This window comes from Amblyomma americanum, chromosome 8, assembly GCF_052857255.1.
Source record: "Amblyomma americanum isolate KBUSLIRL-KWMA chromosome 8, ASM5285725v1, whole genome shotgun sequence".
Classification (NCBI taxonomy): Eukaryota; Metazoa; Arthropoda; class Arachnida; order Ixodida; family Ixodidae; genus Amblyomma; species Amblyomma americanum.
The window spans coordinates 100,844,620-100,863,910 of record NC_135504.1 but is presented as its reverse complement, the minus strand read 5'-3'; the positions used below and the strand labels follow the sequence as shown (position 1 = coordinate 100,863,910).

The 19,291-nt window shown below is 50.9% G+C and overlaps 1 pseudogene; it reads right to left on the bottom strand.

Moving 5' to 3' along the window:
* The window catches only part of LOC144102648 (uncharacterized), a 59,241-nt pseudogene that overhangs the window by 37,934 nt on the left and 2,016 nt on the right, over nt 1-19,291 (bottom strand).

Below are 19,291 nucleotides of genomic sequence, written 5' to 3'. Positions count from 1 at the left end.
CGATCTTTGCCGTGGCACACGTGATCATGTTTCCTTCCTTGTTTACCACTACCGCCGCGACTACGCGTTCTTTCTCGTGCGGGTATACGGCAGCGTCCGTGTATACGGTGCTGTCTAACTGAGCTAGCGTTCTTTCTACGTACTCGGCCCTCGCCTTTCGTCTGTTTTCGTGAAGATTAGGGTCCATGTTTTTCGGCAATGGTCCCACGTTATTGGTTTTCCTAAGGTGGTCCGGTACGTCCGCGTATCTCTCTACTAGTCCACTCGTGTCCCGACCGAACCTTCTTAGGAGCGCTCGTCCCGTAGGGGTGCCTCTGAGTCTCGTGGTTTGCGTTCCCAGCAGAGCTTCGGCGAGCTCACTGAAGGTGTTGCTGATGCCTAGCTGTAGCAACGTTTCGTTCGACGTGTTATTGGGTAGGTGCAGAGCAGTCTTGTACGCCTTCCTGAGAATGGTGTCGGCTTGCTCTCTTTCCGCCTCGGTCGTCGCGTGGTACGGCAGGGAGTACGTGACTCGGCTGAAAATTAGGCTGTTGACTAGCTTGAGAGTGTCTTCTTCCTTCATTCCATATCTCTTTTGGTAGACTCTGTTGATCATAAGGCCCACCTGCTCTGCCGCCTTGCTCAGCAGGCTGATGGTGCGGCTGCATTTCCGGCTTCCTTGCAACCACATGTCCAGGATCCTTATCATGTTCTTTTCCGGGATGTTCTGTCCCTCGAGAACGACCTCCAGTGCCGCTTGGGTGGTATGCTTGCATACCCTTAGATGTTCCGACTTCTCCGTCGAGCATCTTAGGCCCCTCTCTCTGGTGTAATTTTCTACGCAAGTTGCCGCTTCCTGTAGTTTTTCTTGCTTCTCCCCGAGTGATCCTTGGGTGGCCCATATCGTGATGTCGTCGTCGTACATCGCGTGTTGGATGCCCTGGATCTCCTTGAGCCGTCCTGCGAGTCCAATCAATGCCACGTTGAAGAGGGAGGGCGATATGACGGATCCTTGGGATGTGCCTTTGCACGGCGTGGGGAAGACGTCGCTTCTCAGCTCGCCCAGCCCCACGGTCGCCGGTCTGTCGCTCAGGAAGGCTTTGACGTAATCGTGCGTTCTCCTCCCGCAGTTGGTGTTCTTGATGCCTTCCATGATGGCCGCGTGGCTTACGGTGTCGAAAGCCCCCTTTATGTCGAGCGCCATGATGACGTTTTCGCCCGCCTTCGGCATCGTCTCGAGCACTTCCTCCTTGAGTTGGAGCAGCACGTCTTGCGTAGAGAGGTTGGCTCTGAACCCGTACATGCTGTCCTGGTGCCATTGTTCGTTCTCCAGGTGCGACCGGATTCTCTTCGGGATCACTTTCTCGTACAGCTTGCCCAGGCACGACGTTAGAGATATCGGCCTGAGGTTCTCGATCTGGAGCTTCTTGCCAGGCTTCAGAATCATCACGACGACGGCGTGTTTCCACTCCTCCGGCACTCTTCCATCTTGCCAGAGCTTGTTGAGGTAGGTCGTATGCTGATCTATCGTCTCGTAACTGAGGTTCATTATTAGCGAGTTCCGGATCTTGTTTCCCCGCCGCCGTGTTCTTCGTGGCCGATCTTATCACCTCGACGACCTCCTCTCTCGTGATGGGTCGGTCCATGCCTGGGTTCTCCTCGCCACGGTATTCTTCTCAGTCGCTGTCGACCTGATCTTTGCCGTAGCACTTGATCCGGACCTCTTGAAGTAGTTATTCGTCCATGCCTTCGTTTTGTTGCACCAGCCTCTGTATCGACTTGCTGCCTTCGGATTTGTGTTTGCTAGGGTCCATGAGGGCCTTGAGGATCTGCCACGTTCTGGCCGTGCTGAGGGCGCCGTTCAGCGAGTTGCTGAATTGCTGCCACCCCTGCCCCTGGCCACCTGCCTGGCGTACTGCTCCGTTTGCTTGGTTATATCGGCAATTTCCTTCTTTAGCTTCCTGTTGAGTTTTTGTCTCTTCCACCGCTTGGTGAGCCCGCGTCTCGCATCCCATAGCTTGAGGAAAAGAAATGGCGCAGTGTCTGTCTCATATATCGTTGGTAACCTGAACCGCGCGCCGGAAAAGGAGATATAAGGGATGGAGTGAAAGAAGAAAGGAAGAAAGAGGTGAAGTAGTGGAGGGCTCGGGAATAGAAAAAGAGGAAAAATGAAAATTGACTTTTGTGTAAAGGAAATCGCAGTAATTGTCTCACATGTCTCGATGGACACCCGAACCGCACCGTAAGAGAAGGAACGACGGTGTGAGTGAAAGAAGAAAAAGAGAAAGAGGTGCCGCAGTGGAGAGCCCCGGGATAATTGCGACCTTTAGGTGCCGTAGTGGAAGTTTCGACCACGTGGATATCTTTAACGTGCACTGACATCCCACAACACACCGGCGCCATTGTGTGATGTGATGTGGGATGCTGATAGGGCTGTGTGATGCAGTGGGGTTTGAACCCGGGTACTCTGCGTAGACGAGTGCCTTAACCACTGAGCCACAGCGGCGGGCCGGCATATACGGGGCGTCGCCAAACCTCTTTGGCTGCGGTTGAGGTAAATTACTCCTCACTTGCATTTTCCCCTTTAGCTGTATTGATCTGTAATGCTTTCCCAACAATTAGCCCACAATTTCGACGCAGTTTTAGCTACGCGACGGTAAGAGTCGTTTTATGGAAAAGGCAGAATAAATTCGACAGGACGCAGTGGGCTCATCTGTGTTTTAACGCGACACCGTTAAGGAGCTCGTGTCGCAGAAAAGCCGATGTCAGCGTCAGCGGCTTTGGCCGTGAGCGAAAAATCCTCCTCCTCGCAATGTACCCCACTCCCTCAACAGATAGCGCGTGACGGCAGCGCCTCCCGCTCGTCTTTTTCGGGCGCAGTGAGGCCGTGCCGGCACGCAGGAATCACGCGGTGAGTGGCGAACGCAGCGCACATTCAAAGCACGTTCACCACGGCGGCTCGCTGCTGCAGCGTTTGCGCTCGCACCCGCGCTCACGAATGGGAGCGGCGCTGCTCGAGTATGAGCAATTGACCCAAAGCCCACCCCCCTACGGCTCCTTCGCGCCCTGGCCTGCTGCCTCGGAGGTACAGCGAGAGATCGTCGGCATTGCGGGAAAGCGGAGCACACCCCTCTGTGCTGTCCACCAGCTGGCCAGAGCCGTCATAAACGAGGAGCTCCAGGACCATCTCCAGGACCATGCTCCCTTGCTGCGGCGGCCACTATCCCCGCCCTGCTACTGCACAGCCAGCAACACGCAGCCTTCCTGGGCTCCTCCACCACGGCGGAGTTGATGGGGATCCGGCTCGGGCTAGACCTGCTGCTCACCCTCGGCCCTCCGCCGCCCAGGAGTGCTCTGCTGTGCGACTCCCGCGCCGCCCTCAGCCGCCTGCAATCTAACGGCCGCGGTACCCCACTAGTGCGGGAAATTCGCTCGCGCATAGAGCGCCTCGCGCAGAGAGGTTGTGCCGTGCGTGCACAATGGGTGCCCGGTCACTGCGGCATCGCCGGCAACGAAGAAGCTGACGACCTCGCGACCGCTGCACACCAACTACCTGCCAGCGATCTGCCTCTTGCGCTGGAGGACGTGCGTGCGGCCATCCACGACCATCTCCGAAAGCAGCACCCCGACCCACGCATCGCGGGAAGTGAGCGCATCGACAGTGTTACCGGCTGTTGCGCACTTACACGGTCACAACGTGCAATGATCCTCCGCGCGCGCATTGGCTGCGTGTGGCCCGGGGAACGACGCGTGCGTCACGGAATCGCGACGAGTGATGTGTGTGACGGATGCTGTGCAGTGGAAATACTAGAACATCTGCTCCTTCGCTGTTCCGCGTTCGCCGATGCTCGTCGCGATATGCTCGCGGCCTATAGGGCGCAGGGCATACTACCAGACTCCATCAAGACGCTATTGTGACCGCAGGGCAGTGCGCGCACTCGTGAGCGAACTTTGGTGAGCCTCTGTGCATTCCTCGAACACACAGGCTTGACGTCCCGTCTGTTCTCCGTCAGGTAGTTACACGCAGTGACCGAACGCTCGGCGAGTTCTTACTTGAACGATCAAAAACTGGACGCCCCACTCCAGTTGTAACCAACACAGTGCTGTGCGCGTGTGTGATTTAATTCCTCTAAAATGAACTAATCACGCGCACAACCTGGACACATTTCTTATTGTGTAAATAGTTTGTACATATTACTTCTCCCCCTGTCCTCTATTCCTGTCCCCTCACCTCTTCCATTTCATTTCTCCATTCTGCCTGCTGTCCTTTATTTCCGCTGCCCCAGCTAAGGTGCTTCAGTATCGATGGCAGATGCCGGGGCTAGCAAAAATCTTTTTCTTCCTTTTTACTATTTTTAAATAAAACCACTACCACCACCACCACGAAGCTTGCTGCTTGCTGCCCATTCATTCGGAGCGGAAGCTATGCTGGCATTCGTCGCATCGGGTTTTGTTGACAAAGATGTGCCGACGAACTCCGACTGCAACTTGAGTCCCGGGGGTTTCGGCAAGGTGCCTGGCAGCGCATCTACGTGGCTTGCCGCTCTACGCGTCCGTTTCACCTACGTAAAAGAGCGATTAGTCTAACGGGAAAGGCGTCGCGCCAAACGGGTGATGGCTTTGCTGCAACACGCTGTCGCGTTCCACTCTTAAAGGCGAAGCCTAAGCGTCCTCCAAATTTTTTTTCAACAGCCGCCATGACGTGTGCGGTCTTGTTGGAGTGTGAAATGGCAGACAAAGGGCGAACTTTTTAATGATGAAGAAGGTTTGATTTTATTTTATATGCTTAAAGGCAGCCTACCCAAAAGGAAGCCATGAAAATGAATTCCGAACTGAGCGAGGGAGGGGTCTATTTTTCTAGAGTCACTAATCCAACCTGCTTCCTTTTATCTAACATCATTGCGCCGCAAACAACTGGAACATATGATATCAACCCACGTCACGGAACACCTAAACGTAAATGTCCTTCTTGAGAGTGAGCATGGTTCTAGGTACAGGCATTCGGTTGAAACGCAAATATTTGAATTATTAACTGCCCTCCATCTAACCAATCATTATGCCTTGTGCACTGACGCCATTTTTATTGACTTCTCCAAAGCTTTTGACCATCCACATGCGCAAACGCTTCGCCGATAAGTTGCAGCTACGACGTGCTACTTGATCATATTGCCGCAAATAGCAAAATAAGAATTTGTAGCTAACAGGCAACAGTCTGTATTCACGAATAACTTCATATTCAACACTAAACATGTGGAGCTGGGAGTGCGTAAAGAATGTGTCTTGGACCTACATGGTGAACAACATCTTGGAAGCCAATGTCACCAGATTAAGGGAGGCAAAATACCCGCAACAATTGTTAGCACGTATAAACGGAGAACTGATTAATGTTAAATGAACGCAGGCGCACACTGTCCAGCAGAATAGCAGGGATAAGACGATCAAAATCACAATCATTGTTTGTATTCACCGCCTCTCACATGGTCTGGAGAATGTTGCTAAGCGGTGTCAGGTAGAGGTGTTTTTATCCGCCTCTATGGAACTGGCCCGCATCTGCCCATCCGTGCATAGCAGGCTCGACAAAAAGAACCCACTTGATCACAACGGCTGCAATATACGCCATGAAGAAACTTTTGATGAGCGCACCAAAGGCGTCGTGAACCAGATCAATTTGTCCTGTGGAGCTCACTACATAGGAGAGAGTGGACGATGTATTTACGTACCCTACGTAGAGCAGAAATTGGAAGATGCGCCTATAGCAGTGCTGCTTAGCTAAAAAAAGGAGTGATCATTTGAGCAGCCAATTCCTACCTTGTTTTGATCTCTGCGACATCATCAAAATGATCGTTTTCACGTACAGTGGCCCACCATGTGTGAGACTCATTATCAAATGCATATAAACCCCAAGAAATGCAGACAGAGACCACGCGCTCAAGGATTGTTGAAAACTTATCCACTACAGTCATAAAGCACATCATCTTTTAGGTCTTCCTTGAGAACCGAGAAAATATTGTGGCAATTTCGGCATGATCAAGGAGATTGGACACAAAAGCTCCATTCCACCTGCTATATGCCCCAATCCCCAATCCCAATCAATCTTCGCTGAAGGCTGCTTTGCGGACCACTCAACCCGCCGGCCAGAAATGGATAGTGGATCAGGCTTTATGTGAAGCACAAGCCCGTGGACTCCTAGACAAGTAGGAGAACGCCATGGAAGATTTTTTTCCGTCTAATAAAAGCTCTTTCCATCCGTCCATCTATGCGAGTCAAGAAATATGTTCGTTGCTACCGCGTCAGTTTAGATCGTTCTAAACTATTCGCTTTTTGCAGCTTTAGAACTTAACTTTTTACACGTTCTACCACCATGCATGCATTAATTACTTGCACATAAACTACCCTTTCTAACAAAAAGCCTAGATTGACTATATGTGATTACTTTTCAGCGCACAGCGTTGAGACATATGTCTATGGAAAAATATATGAAAAAAATATTGTCGATTAGCTAAGCTAAACCAGGATATTTAAAGCGAAAGGTGTCAGTGTTCCCTGCGTTCATTGGCGTTGGCGTTGACAATGTTCTAGACTGTGATGGCTTTGAGGAAAGAAGGGCGCATAACTGGCTCCCTGGATAAGCGAACGCCTCATTCGTGCTTTGATACATGTGGCGGTGGTGAAAGAGAGATTTGGCCTGAATGCATTAGCGCTGATATCGTTGTGGCTGACATGCGGCACTGTGGCAATAATTAGGCCGCAGCGTTTATATGGTGATCAATCTCTCGTGATCAACCATTAACTGCATGCCACCTCCCAGGGTGGCAGGGAGGGCACGATGCCTATCCAGTGTGGGGAACGCAATCAAAGCACGATTTTGCGGTTGGACACCAGGGCCTTTGGAATTTGAGGCGGAGACGCTATCACTCCACCACGACAGCTCAAGAGTTCTCGTCCCGGAGTTCCGGAGCTCCGGAGTTCCCGGGTTCGAAGCTGACCGCGGCGGCTGCGTTTATATGGAGGCAAAACGCTAAGGCGTAGGTGTGCTCCGCGATGTCAGTGCCAGTTAAAAATTCCCAGGAGGCCGATATTCGGATCCCTATCACTACGGCGCCTCTTTCTTCCTTTCTTCTTTCACTCCCTCCTTTATCCCTTCCCTTACGGTGCGCTCCAGGTGTCCAATGATATATGACACAGATACTCGCCATTTCTTTTCCCCAAAAACCAATTTTTATTATTATTAGTTGGACGCCAAGGCCATATACATGAAAGCGAGTTTGAGTTCACCTCTGAGACAGATACTGCGCCATTTCCTTTCCCCAAAAAATCAATTATTTATTATTATCACCCCTGACTCACGGAGCCGGTTGTGCGCCTTTCCTTTCGTGAAAATGAATGGCCTTTGCGAAGTTGTTTACGCCATTGAACTATCTGAACGTCGTGGCTAACTTGTTTTGTTTGGTTTTTGAGGAAAAAATTTGGCACAGTAACCGTCTCACATATCTCACTGGGCACCCGAACCACTCCCTAAAGGAAGAGGTAAAGGAGGAAGGGAAAGAAGAAAGAGAAAACTGAAAATTTAATGTTGGATTTTGAGGAAAGGCGCGGCGCTGTGCAATCGAGTGAGTGAAAAAACCTTTATTGTCCAACAGAATGAGACCACCTTATCCAGACCTCCCCTGTGCCATACCCGCAGTTGAGGGAGGAGGATCAGGAGAGATCCGGCCGCATGGGGTAGTCGCGTCAGATGCTGGCCAGGATCTCTTGTATCCCGGCGGCCTCTTCAGCCAGTCGGACGGCGGTGAGCTGGAGCTCAGGGTCCGTGCTCTGGAGCAAGGTCTCCCAGGCGTCTCTACTATTAATGTTTTTTGCCCTGCCTGGGGATTGGCTACACTCCCATATTATGTGGTCGAGGGTCCTTCTCGCCCCGCACTTCTGCATTTATCGTCCTCTATTTCTGGAATGATATCTTTGCTTAGAATTGGGTGTGGGTAGACATCATTTTGTAGACGCCTCCACGCGACCGCCTGTTGATTGTTGAGTGCTTTGCTAGGTGGGGAAAAGTACCTGCGATGGTCTCTAATATTCTGTAGCTTCCTGAAAGGAGATTAGTCCCCCTTCTCTCCCGTGATCTGCGAACGGTGGCCCGTCTTGTGCAGCTCGGTGGTAGAGATCTCGAGCTACCTCGTGGGCCGCCTCGTTGCCACGGACAGATTCGTGCGCGGGGGTCCAGATTATATTGATTGTTCTATTCAATGTCGCTTGTCTTAAAATTTTTGTGGCGAGGGGAGAGACTCTCCCTCTACTAAAATTTTGGACTGCAGCTTTGCTGTCGCTTATGACGTATTTAGCTTTGGAACCGACGCAAGCCAGTGCTATTGCGACCTCCTCCGCCGTCTCGGTGTTTGTCCCTAGGATAGTTGCGACCGTGATGGGGCTACCCGCTCCGTTCACTACCGCGACAGTCGTGTACTGACTATGTCTATCGCCCGCTGCGTCTAGGTAGGCGACCTCCTCCTGAGGCTTGTCACCGTAGATGCATTCTATCACCTCTGCCCGCTTTTGTCTTCTTTCCTTGTTTATTTCTGGGTGCATGTTCTTGGGTAAGGGGGGAATCCTGAGATTGCTCCTAATCTCCATGTCGATATCCTCCCTCTGTTTAGCTCCCCTGTCTGTTTGGAGTCCGACTTTGGCTAGTGCGGCTCTTCCCGCATGTGTTGTGCTGAGTCTCTCTAGCTGTGATGTCTGGACTGCTTCTGCGAGCTCTGTAAGCGTGTTGTGTATGCCCAGTGCTAGGAGTTTTTCTGAGGATGTGCACATGGGCAGGCCTAGAGCTTTCTTGACGAACTTCCATATGAGAGCGTCGATTTTGTTCCTTTCTGCTGCTTTGAGATTTAGGTACGGCGTGGCGTAGCTGATTCTGCTTATTATGAAAGCGTGTATTAGCCTAAGTAAGTTTTTTTTCAGTAAGACAGCCTCTTTTGCTCGAGACACGTTTGATGAGATTGAGGGTCTGCATCACGTGGCTCTCAAGCTTTTTGATGGTTATCGTGTTTCTCCCATTCGACTACATATGAAGGCCTAAGATTCTGATTGTGTCCACTTTGGATACCTCCTTTCCTCCGACAGAAATCTGAATTTCCGAGGGTGGTTTGTTCCTCAGAGCCTTATCGTTATATATGAATTTCAGATTTTTCGAGCGAGCATTCTAAGCCCCGTTCTTCTGCATACGTTGAAATTATATTGGCAGCTGCCTGTAGGGTTTGATTAATCTCTGCATCACTTCCTCGGTTATCCATAGATTAATGTCGTCCGCATAGAGGCTATATTCTAAGTTTGGGTTGCCAATTTTTTCAAGTTCGCCCGGGAGTTCTCTCATGGCCATGTTAAAGAGAATGGGTGATAGCATCGACCCTTGAGGGGTTCCCTTGCTTCCTAGCTGTATTTCCCCGGATTTATTCTCCTGGAAGCTTATGCTCGCAGTTCTATCTGTGAGAAGTCTCTTATGTATCGATAGGTTTTGTAGCCTACTCCGACGTGGCTGAGTCCTTTCAATATTGCCTCATGTTTAACATTATCAAATGCCTTTTTGAGATCGAGACATAGGATAACCTTTGCGTCCCTGGTTCTGGAGTCAATGATATCCTGTTTTAGTCGCAGCATGACGTCTTGTGTGCTGAGGTGGGGTCGGAACCCATATATCTCATCTGGTCACTTCCTATTCTTTTCCATGTAGTTCGATATTCTGGTCTGGACGACATGCTCCATTAGTTTTCCTACGCGCGATGTGAGGGATATAGGTCGAAGGTTCCCTATCTGCGGCTGCTTCCCGGGCTTAGGTATTAGGACCACGGTGGCCGTTTTCCATTGCGGGGGAATCTCGCCCTTGTCCCAGCCCTAATGCATGTAATCTGTGAGGCCCATTATGGAGTTGTCGTCGAGGTTCCTTAACATTGTGTTCGTAATCCCGTCTGGGCCAGGAGCCGATCTGGTTTTCAGTCTGACTATTTCCGCCCTTACCTCGGCTACCGTAATGGGCGCGTCCAGGGCCTCGTTCAGGGCTCCTTCATAATCGGGAAGCCGACTTTTGTCTGTCTCCTATGTAGGTTGCAGCTAGTTTCCGCATGAAGCTTTCGTCATCGTATTCCCTACACGCGTGTCTAACTTTGGTCATTGTAACTTTCGCTTGCGTTTTGGATTTTTGATGGTCTATGAGATGCCTAAGATTGTTCCACGTCTGGGGGAGATTCATGCTCCTCTCCATTTCGTCGCATTTTCTATTCCAATTTTGTTCGCACAGTTTAAAGGCGTAATCCTCTATTTCTTTATTATGCCGCGCCAATCTTCTTTTGAGATTGCGGTTGTTCCTGCCCTGTTTCTTTAGTGGCGGTCCATGCCTTCTTTGGCTTCTCACATGTGTAGGAGTCGGCTGTCCGCTATCTTGGGAGCTTTCTCCCCGTCTAGCGTTTTGGTTACTTTTCTGGCATCCTTCATAACTGCTTTGCACCAGTCTGCAATGTTATTTATGACTGTCTCGTCTCTGTTTCCTCTGAGCTCCCTAAAGTGGTCCCACTCTGTGATCTTCGTAGGGGTTTGTTTGTTGCCTATTTGTTCTTGGTTCTTATCTCTGTTGCTATAACAAAGTGATCGCTGCCTATGTTCTGTTCCGTGTTAATTCATTTCGCCGTTCCTACGTTTCTGACGAGGGTTAAATCCGGTGAAGTGTCCATGCTGACGCTATTTCCAGCTCCTGTGGGGTGCTCCGGACCTGTTAGTATCGTAAGTCCCAGGTTGTGTATATCCTCCCATAATTGTCTCCCTTTTGGGTCTTCTTTCAGTACCCCCATTCCGGGTGATGGGCGTTGAAGTCGCCTACTATGACTAAGGCTTGGGTTTCTGCTATTTTAAGTGCTTTGTTAATTACTGCCCTAAACCTAACCATCCTCCTCTGTTTGGGTGGGCTGTATATGTTTAAGAGAAAAATGTTTGATTCTCCCTTCTTTCCTCTTAAAATTTCCACGAAAACGTTTTCGATTACCGTTTCTTCTAGATTGTGCTCTATTGTTGCTACGTTTCTCTTGACTAATGTTTATACCCTTGATTTGTCTCCCCTGCTGCTATGGAAAACCTGATAACCCTGCAGTTTAGCCGGACCACCGGTCTCTTGCAGCGCAACTGCTAGCGGGGCTGTCTCGAGCATCGACAAGGCGCTTTGTAGCACCGGCCGCTTGCGTCGGTAGCCGCGACAGTTCCACTGCCAAATTTGGGTACTACTGGGCGACCTGTCTATTGCTAAGCTTGGTGATGCTCTCCTGAACTGTAGCGAGCCTTGCATGTATGACGGCATTTTCCCTCTTCAGCTGCTGAAGTGCCTCAGTTATTAAACGAAAATTGTTCTGCATTTGGTTCTGGATTTGGTGAACAAAATCCTCTAGTTTGCTATCCCTTTCCTTTGCGAAAGTTTTTAAATTTCTGTCCATTCTGGCTCCTAGTTTAGGTAGGTAGGTAAACTCTTTTATTGCGCCCAAAAACAGGGGACCAGTCAAAGGACCGGTTGCGCTGACTTAGAGGAGGTCGGCGGGGATCCTTTGGGATGCCGCGGCCTCCACCGCGCGCTGGATAAGCCAGCGTTGGTCTGCTGGCTAGGAGCGCGAGCGCAATGGCAGCTGAGGTTGCCATTGCGCTCGCGCTCCTAGTTTAGCTTTTCGTCCGCAGTCAGGTCTGAGTTGCTGTCTTCCCTGATTCTGCGCTTGGATGGGGGCGGGACGGCATCCTCAACCACCATGTCACTTTCGCTCTCCTGGCTTTTATTTAGTGCGGTTTGTGCTTTAGGTGCTACCAGGGATGGTGTACCTGTTTGGGGAGTGCTGACAACTGCCGTTGGCTTAGCCTCTGCCGTAGTTAGGGCCGTTTTTAGATTTTGTACTTCCCTCTTAAAACTGGAGATCGTATCACTCATGTTTTAACGATATTCGTTAGTTTTTCTATTTCCTCATCTTTCTCATCTTTCTTAATTTGTTGTCATTGCTCTGGGAGGCCCTGCTCGCAAAACTCACCCTTTTGCTTTCGCCGCCCCAGGCTGTTGATCCTCCCCGGGTCCGGCTGGAGGTCCGGTCTCTCGAGCTCGAACGTCGCCTGGATCTGCTTCTTCCTCTGGAGGCGCTTCGTCCCCGGGAAGTTTGTCGTTGTTCTCCTCCCAGCCTCGGAAAGAAGTTGTCTCGAGCTGTATAGCCGCTCCCCTCGCTGCCTGGTTTAGTGCGCGGGCGGCTCTGGTGCACCCGTGACTGTTGCGATCGGTCACTGGCTCCTGCCGTGGCCTTCTCTTCTCTCATTTTCTTCTCCCAGTATCTTTTCTTGGCTTCATACGGTGCACGATGTATTAGCTTGCATTTGCTGTCTCCGAGTATGTGGTCTCTGCCGCAGAGTTGGCATTTCGGCGTGCAGGAGTGGTTTTCGGGAAGGTTCTCCTGCCCGCAGCCACGGAATTTGACGTTTTTTGGGTCCGGACATACGTCGATCCTGTGACCGAGTCGGCAACAGGCCATACAGACTTCATATTTCTTCCGGTATAGGTAGCATCTGTGTAAGGCCCATCCTAGGATGGCCGTCCTTGGTACTCTGCTTTCTTTGAAAAGAATTAGTATTGACGTGGAGTCCTTTCCTAATCTTCTGGCCCCGATGATTTCGGGGTTCGCCTTGTGTCTTAGCATTCTCATGATGTCTTGCGTGAATTCTCCATCGCCGCCGTGTACCACCCCCTTGCCGCAGTCATCTGGCATGGCCACGTAGGCGAAAACCGCGATTTCTTCTTCTCCAAGTTTGATTCGGCTCATGCTGGCGTATTTCAGTTTTCTTTCCCCGCTCGTGGTGCTCTCTCCGCTCGTGGTGGTTGTGCAGTCGAAGAAAACCTGTAGCTCGGTGCTACTAGTGGCGCATGGGCAGTAGTGACTAGGGAGCGAGAGAGAGAGAAATATCTGCGGAGAGGTGCGCGCTGGGACGTCATGTGCCTCCTCGGAGCACCGCCACGTCGAAATCGCAAGTTCGCGGCCAGTAAAGCTTTCGCTTTAAATTACGGGCGCCTTTGCGTTTCATCTCCATCGAAACGCGGCCGCCGCGCCCTGGATCGAGCCGCGGAACGCAGGCTCATTAGGTGAGCTCCGAAACCACTGAGCTACCGCAGCGAGTAAAATGGCGCAGGAACTGTCTTGCTTCTCGGCCGATACATCAACCGTGGCGCAGTAACTAACTTCTCAGCCACTAACTTCTCGGCCGCTGCCTGATTGGATTGGACTGTAAAACATTTATTCCGTCTAGAGCAGGTTGCAGGAGACACGTACTAGATGGCCGCTAGCCCATGGCTGGCAGCGACCTCATAGGCCCACTCGGTTGCCCGTACTTAAATCTTGGGGTCCGATCTGACCAGCACGGCCTCCCATCGCTCGGGAGAAAGGAGCTGTATCAACTCCGCCGGAGGCTGATCATTTGTTCAGTTCCGCGGAATGTTGTCGTATGTGGCCCTTTCACCACAATTATGGCAGTTTGGCTCGTACAGGCCAGTGTACATGAAGGCATGCACTGCCGCATTTAGATAGGAGTGTGTTTGCAGTCGGCGAAATGTAACTTCTTGCGCTTTTTTTATGGTACCAGATGCACATCTCGAGAAAATTGGTCTTTGAGGAAACGACAAGGCACAGTAATTTCCCCACATCTATGTTGGCATCTCAACCGCGTAGCAAGCTAAGGGAGGAAGGTCAGAGTGAAAGAAGACCGACAGAAGGATGTGCTATAGTCGAGGGATCCTACCCTCCGCCCTACCGCGTCGAGGCAGTTAGACGAACAGAATGCATTGCTGTTATTATGAAAAAATTGGTTTTGGGGAAAGGAAATTACGCAATATCTGTCTGACATCTCGGCTGATACCTGAACCAAGCCGTAAGGGAAGGGATAAAGGAGGGACTGAAAGAAGAAAGGAAGGAGGAGGTCATAGTAAGAGAATATAGCGCAGAGTACGACAGGACACAAGAAGAGCCTAACAACACGAGCGCTACCTAGCGCTCCTGTTGTTAGGCTCTCCTTGTGTTTTGTCCTCCTCCGCGCTATGTTCTTTCCCTTTGATAATGCACCAACAAGCCCAAAAAGCCACGCTTTTGAAAGAAACAGGTGCCGGAGTGGAAGACCACCTGAATAATTTTGACCACCTGGGCATCTTTAACGTGCAGTGACATCGCAGAGCACAGGGCGCCTTAGGGTATTTATAAAAGTGGTTTAATTAAATAATAACAAAAAGGAAGGATAAGATAAGAAGGATAAGCGCCGGCATCTGGCATTGATACTGAAGCACCTGAGCTGGGGCGGCGGATATAAAGGACCGTTTTTTGTTATTATTTGGGTTTTGGTGAAAGGAAATGACAATAATAATAAAAAAAATATTATTAATAATAATAATAATAATTGTTTTTTTCGGGAAAGGAAATGGCGCAGTATCTGTCTCATATACCGTTGGACACCTGAATCGCGCCGTAAGGGAAGGGATAAAAAAGTAAATGGCGCAGTATCTGTCTCATATATCGTTGGACACCTGAACCGCACCGTAAGGGAAGGGATAAAAAAGGAAATGGCGCAGTATCCTTAATCCCTTCCCTTAAGTCGCGGTTCAGGTGTCCAACGATATATAATACAGATACTGAAAGGAAATGGCACAGTATCTGTATTATATATCGTTGGACACCTGCACCGCGACATAAGGGAACGGATAAAGGAGGGAGTGAATGAAGGAAGAAAGTGGTGTTGTGGCGGAGGGCTCAGGAATAATTTCGACCACCTGGGGATTTTTAACGTGCACTGTCAGCGCACTGAATCTGGCATTCTCAAATATGCCAATGACTACATATCCCGCACTGCTGCTCGTTAACTACGCTTCTGGCAGCCCTGGTGCCCTGTAACCCTCATCTGGACGCCAGCATATGCAGTCCTCCTTGGAAACGAGGAGGTTCAGTCCTTAGCCCGAGGTCTGACATTCCGGGCGGGAGTCGAGCCCCTTGTACGGGCCGAGGATTGCCTGATTTCCTTCCGCGAAGTTCTCTCGTATTACAGGCGACAACGAAGGGAGTACCCACCCACAGCCCTATCGCTCACCATTGCGCAGGCCGCACACTGGCGACGACTACAAACTCGGGCTGTTCCATAACACATTGCATACTTAATGTTCGGCCCCTTCCTACCAAAATGAACAGAGGGAACCACAATGGACGGCATCAGACGTGGGCGAATGCCCTGCACCGCCGTTATGGCTCCAAAGGCAGAGTTTTCTATGTAGACGTTGCGGGCCCACACCATTCCACGGGAGGATGGTACACAGCCGCAGTCAATCAAGAGGGAAGACGAGGTGAACGGCCTCACTATTAAGGCGTTTAGCACAACCTACACGGAGGAGGTAGCAATAGCCCTAGCCGCCTCCCATGCTCAATCTAAATTCATTATATCCAAATCGCGAGGGGCTTGCCAGAATTATGAACTGGGCCGGATAAAGCCAACAGCGAAGCGAATACTTCGAAGAGCAGCTCGGGATCAGGACCCCAATACCCGCTTTCTCATTTGGACTCCAGGCCACCAGGGCCTACCAGGGAATGAGGCCACCAACTCGTTCGTCCGAGCACTCACAAACCGGTCCCCCGACATAGGCCCTACCAATCTGGACGAGGACACCTATCCTCTGTTAACTTTCAAAGATATCTCCGCTTATTACCGGGACTGGCACCGTCAGTACCCGGCTCCTCTCAAGGGGCTAGGGTAAGCGTACGAGAGAATACTGCTTAGACGTTTTACTAACACTCGACTGTGCCCGGCAGGGTTCAAACATTTCGACACTTCGTTGTGTGACCTCTGCTCTTTCTTTGGGGAGGTGGCTGACACGTTCAAGATGGTCTGGGCATATCAACACAATCCTTCTCTTCCGCCCCTAACCCTTCCCCTACCCAAGAGGACTGGGAGGCGGCCCTGGTCAGCTGTCTGAACCTACCGGCCCAACAAGCCCTAGCTCAGCGAGCTCGAGTGGCGGCTCAGACCAGTGGGGTCCCTGAATAAGGGACTCCACCTAGTACTGTAAGGGGAGCGGCCCACTAGGGATTGCTCCCCACACAAGCTCTCTGCAATTTTCAAATAAATGCTTTCACCACCACCACCATGCCCCATACTACTACATGCCCGATACCCAGACCAATTCCCGTCGATATGCAAACATTGCGACAAACCATGAGACTTTCCACACACCCTGCTCACATGCCCGATCTTCCCTCATCCCCATACCCGACAGTTGCGGAGTCTTACGGGGGCACTCTTATGACCGCAACTTTTCCTCATGACCAGCCCCGGCTCATATCCAGCGCTCTGAGAATTGCTTTCCAAGGGCTATCCTTCGCGTTGTAGGGGTGCCTCCTAACAGTGAGGGAGCATCCGAGTGGACTGTAGGGGGCTTCGCCTCCACCATTTACTTCATATCCTTGGCAATAAAAGTTTCCACCACAACCACACGGGTGCCTTTGCAGTTCGACAACATTGAAACGCAACCGCCGCGGTATGGGGTTCGAACCCGAGTACTCCGGATCAGTAGCCGAACGCGCTAAACACTGAGCGACCGCGTCGGGTGAAAGAGGCGATATCCAAGGGTCGTTTTTGTGCGACTAGCAACAAAATGTGGCAAGACAATAACCGTACTCTGTCCACAAGATGAGGGAGTCCTCCACTCCGGCACCACTTTTTCTCTTTCTTCTTTCACTTCCACCTTCCTCTTTTCCATCACGGCATGGTTCAGGCGGATAGATAGATGGAAAAACTTTATTTTCGTCAGGACGCATGTGCCGACGATGCCGTGCTGGATGGCCGTCAACCCATAGCTGAAGGCGACCTGGGTGGCCCACTGCACGGCCCTGGTCTGGACGACAGGGTCTGAGCTCGCCTACACGGCCGCCCACTGCTCGAGAGAAGGATCACGCATAATCACCGCCGGTGGCAGCGCTATCCTACAGCTCCATAATATGTGGTCATAGGTTGCCAGTTCCTGACACATTTTGTATTCAGGCAGAACATCCGGGTAGATTTTGTTTAACATGTATGAGTTATACAAAGATCTCGTCTGCAATCTTGGCCAGACGCATTCCTGTGCCTTCACCAATTGCTTCTCCGGGGGGCGGGTGAATTCTCCACTCAAGTTTGTAATGGTTAGTAATGTCAAAAGACACCAGCCCATCTTTCGTGGACTTCCCCGGAACGTCCTGCTCACCTGCTCGGCCGACGAACCTCGAGCATTCAGGTGAGCCGCCTCGTTCCCAGGGTTCCCAGAGTATGCCGGTACGCAGAAAATTTCCACCTACGTAGTCCCTCGCACCGTGGCTCGATTAAGCAATCGCGCCTCTGTGACAGATATTCTGCCGCGCGCAAAATTTCGGATGGCTGTTTTTAAGTCGCTGAAAATCAGGTCACGTTTAGTACTAGCTATAGCTAGCGCTATCGCCGCCTCTGCAGTTTCTGAGGAACGGGCTTTGACTGATCCAGAGGTGACCAAGCATCCCCGCCCGTCCACCAACGCAACTGCAAATGCGTCCTTGTCCTTATACTCGGCGACATCTACGTAGACTGCCCTTAGTGCTTCCCGCACTTAGCATGTAAAGCCCCGGCTCTTGCCTTCCTGCGGTACTCGTGATGTATCGGATGCATATTTTTGGGCAAATGTTTTATGTAAAAGCCCTTGTGCATTTCTCGCCTCACCTGAATTTTCAAGTCCCCGGCAGGAGTATCAACTCCAATGCCGATGCTCTTCAATATATCCCTACCTGCTCTCGTTATTGAAAGTCTACTGAGTTGCATCGCCAAGTGCGCCTCCCGTAGTTCTTCCAGGGTGTTCTGCAACACTAATCCGAGCAGCCTTTCGGCAGACGCCTGGTTAGGCAACCCAAGAGCCGCCTCATCCGCCTGCCTAATCATAGCCTCCACCTTGCCTTTGTCCGTCGCGTCCATCTTCATATAAGGCGTCGCATACACTATTCTACTGAGCACAAACGCCTTTCCCAGCTTACGCAAGTCCTTTTCCTTGACCCCTCACTTACGATTGGCGATTCTCCTCACTAGCCTCACGGTACCACTTAACGCATTTTTAAGCATTTCCAAGACCTCCCTATTCTCCATGTTAGTCTGCAGATACAGACCAGGGTCCTGATCGTTTGGGCCTCAGCGACCGGTGCTTTCAGATTTTCACTTCTAGCGGGGTTGCGGCACATAGTGCCCGGCATGTATCCCTCTTGGTTTATCCCTAAGCACAAAAAGCTCGGACTTGGCCTGAGAGCACGAGAGTCCTGCCTCTCCTGATAGCTCCTCAACAATATCCACTGCCTGTTGTAGAGTTTCCTCCAATTGCGGGTCGCCGCCCCTAGCTACCAGAGTAATGTAATCCGCTAAAAGATATGTTTTAGTCCCGATATCCGTTCCAGTCTCGGCGGTATCTTGATCGAAGCGAGAATAAACAGGGATGGTGATAAAACCGACCCTTGCGGGATCCCCCTGCCCCCAAACGGAAAGGGATCCGATTTAACTTCTCCGAATACAATCTTCGCAGTCCTAAGCTCCTGAAATGATATGATGTACCGGAAGGTCTTACCCTAAGTCCTATGTCAGATAGGTTACTTAATATTGCCTAATGGGTAACGTTGCCAAATGTCTTAGTGAGGTCTAGCCCCAAGATAGCCTTGGTGCCCATGTCGTACCCGGGATCAACCACGTCCTTTTGGGCTGTATCTTGACGTCCTGCGTTGATAAATTAGCCCTAAAGCCAATCATCATTTCTGGTATCAACTCCTTGTCCTCCACATAACTCTGAAGCCTGTGCAGGACCACATGCTCCATCAATTTGGCCAAGCATGACGTCAGCGAGATGGGACGCAGATTCTCAACACAGACATTCTTCCATGGTTTAGGAACAAATGTAATCCTAGCATGCTTCCACTATGCCGGGATCTCCCCGGCCGCCCAATAGTTGTTCATCAAGTCTGTGAGCGCCCCCACTGATTTGAAGTCCAGGTTCCTCAGCATTTTATTAGTAACCCCGTCCGGACCCGCTGCCGAAGTTGTACAAAGCTGCCCATTGCACACTCCACCACCGCCACCTTAAAGTTCGCATATAATTCTAGGTTTTCCTCTGGCGAGTAATCCGGAAAGCAACCGCCCGCCTCGCCGTTTATGTAACGATTTCGGAGTTCGTGAATAAGTGCCCAATCGTGCCTTGATACCGATGCATTAACCTGGCCATTTGCCGCTTTTGCGCCGATTTTGTTGC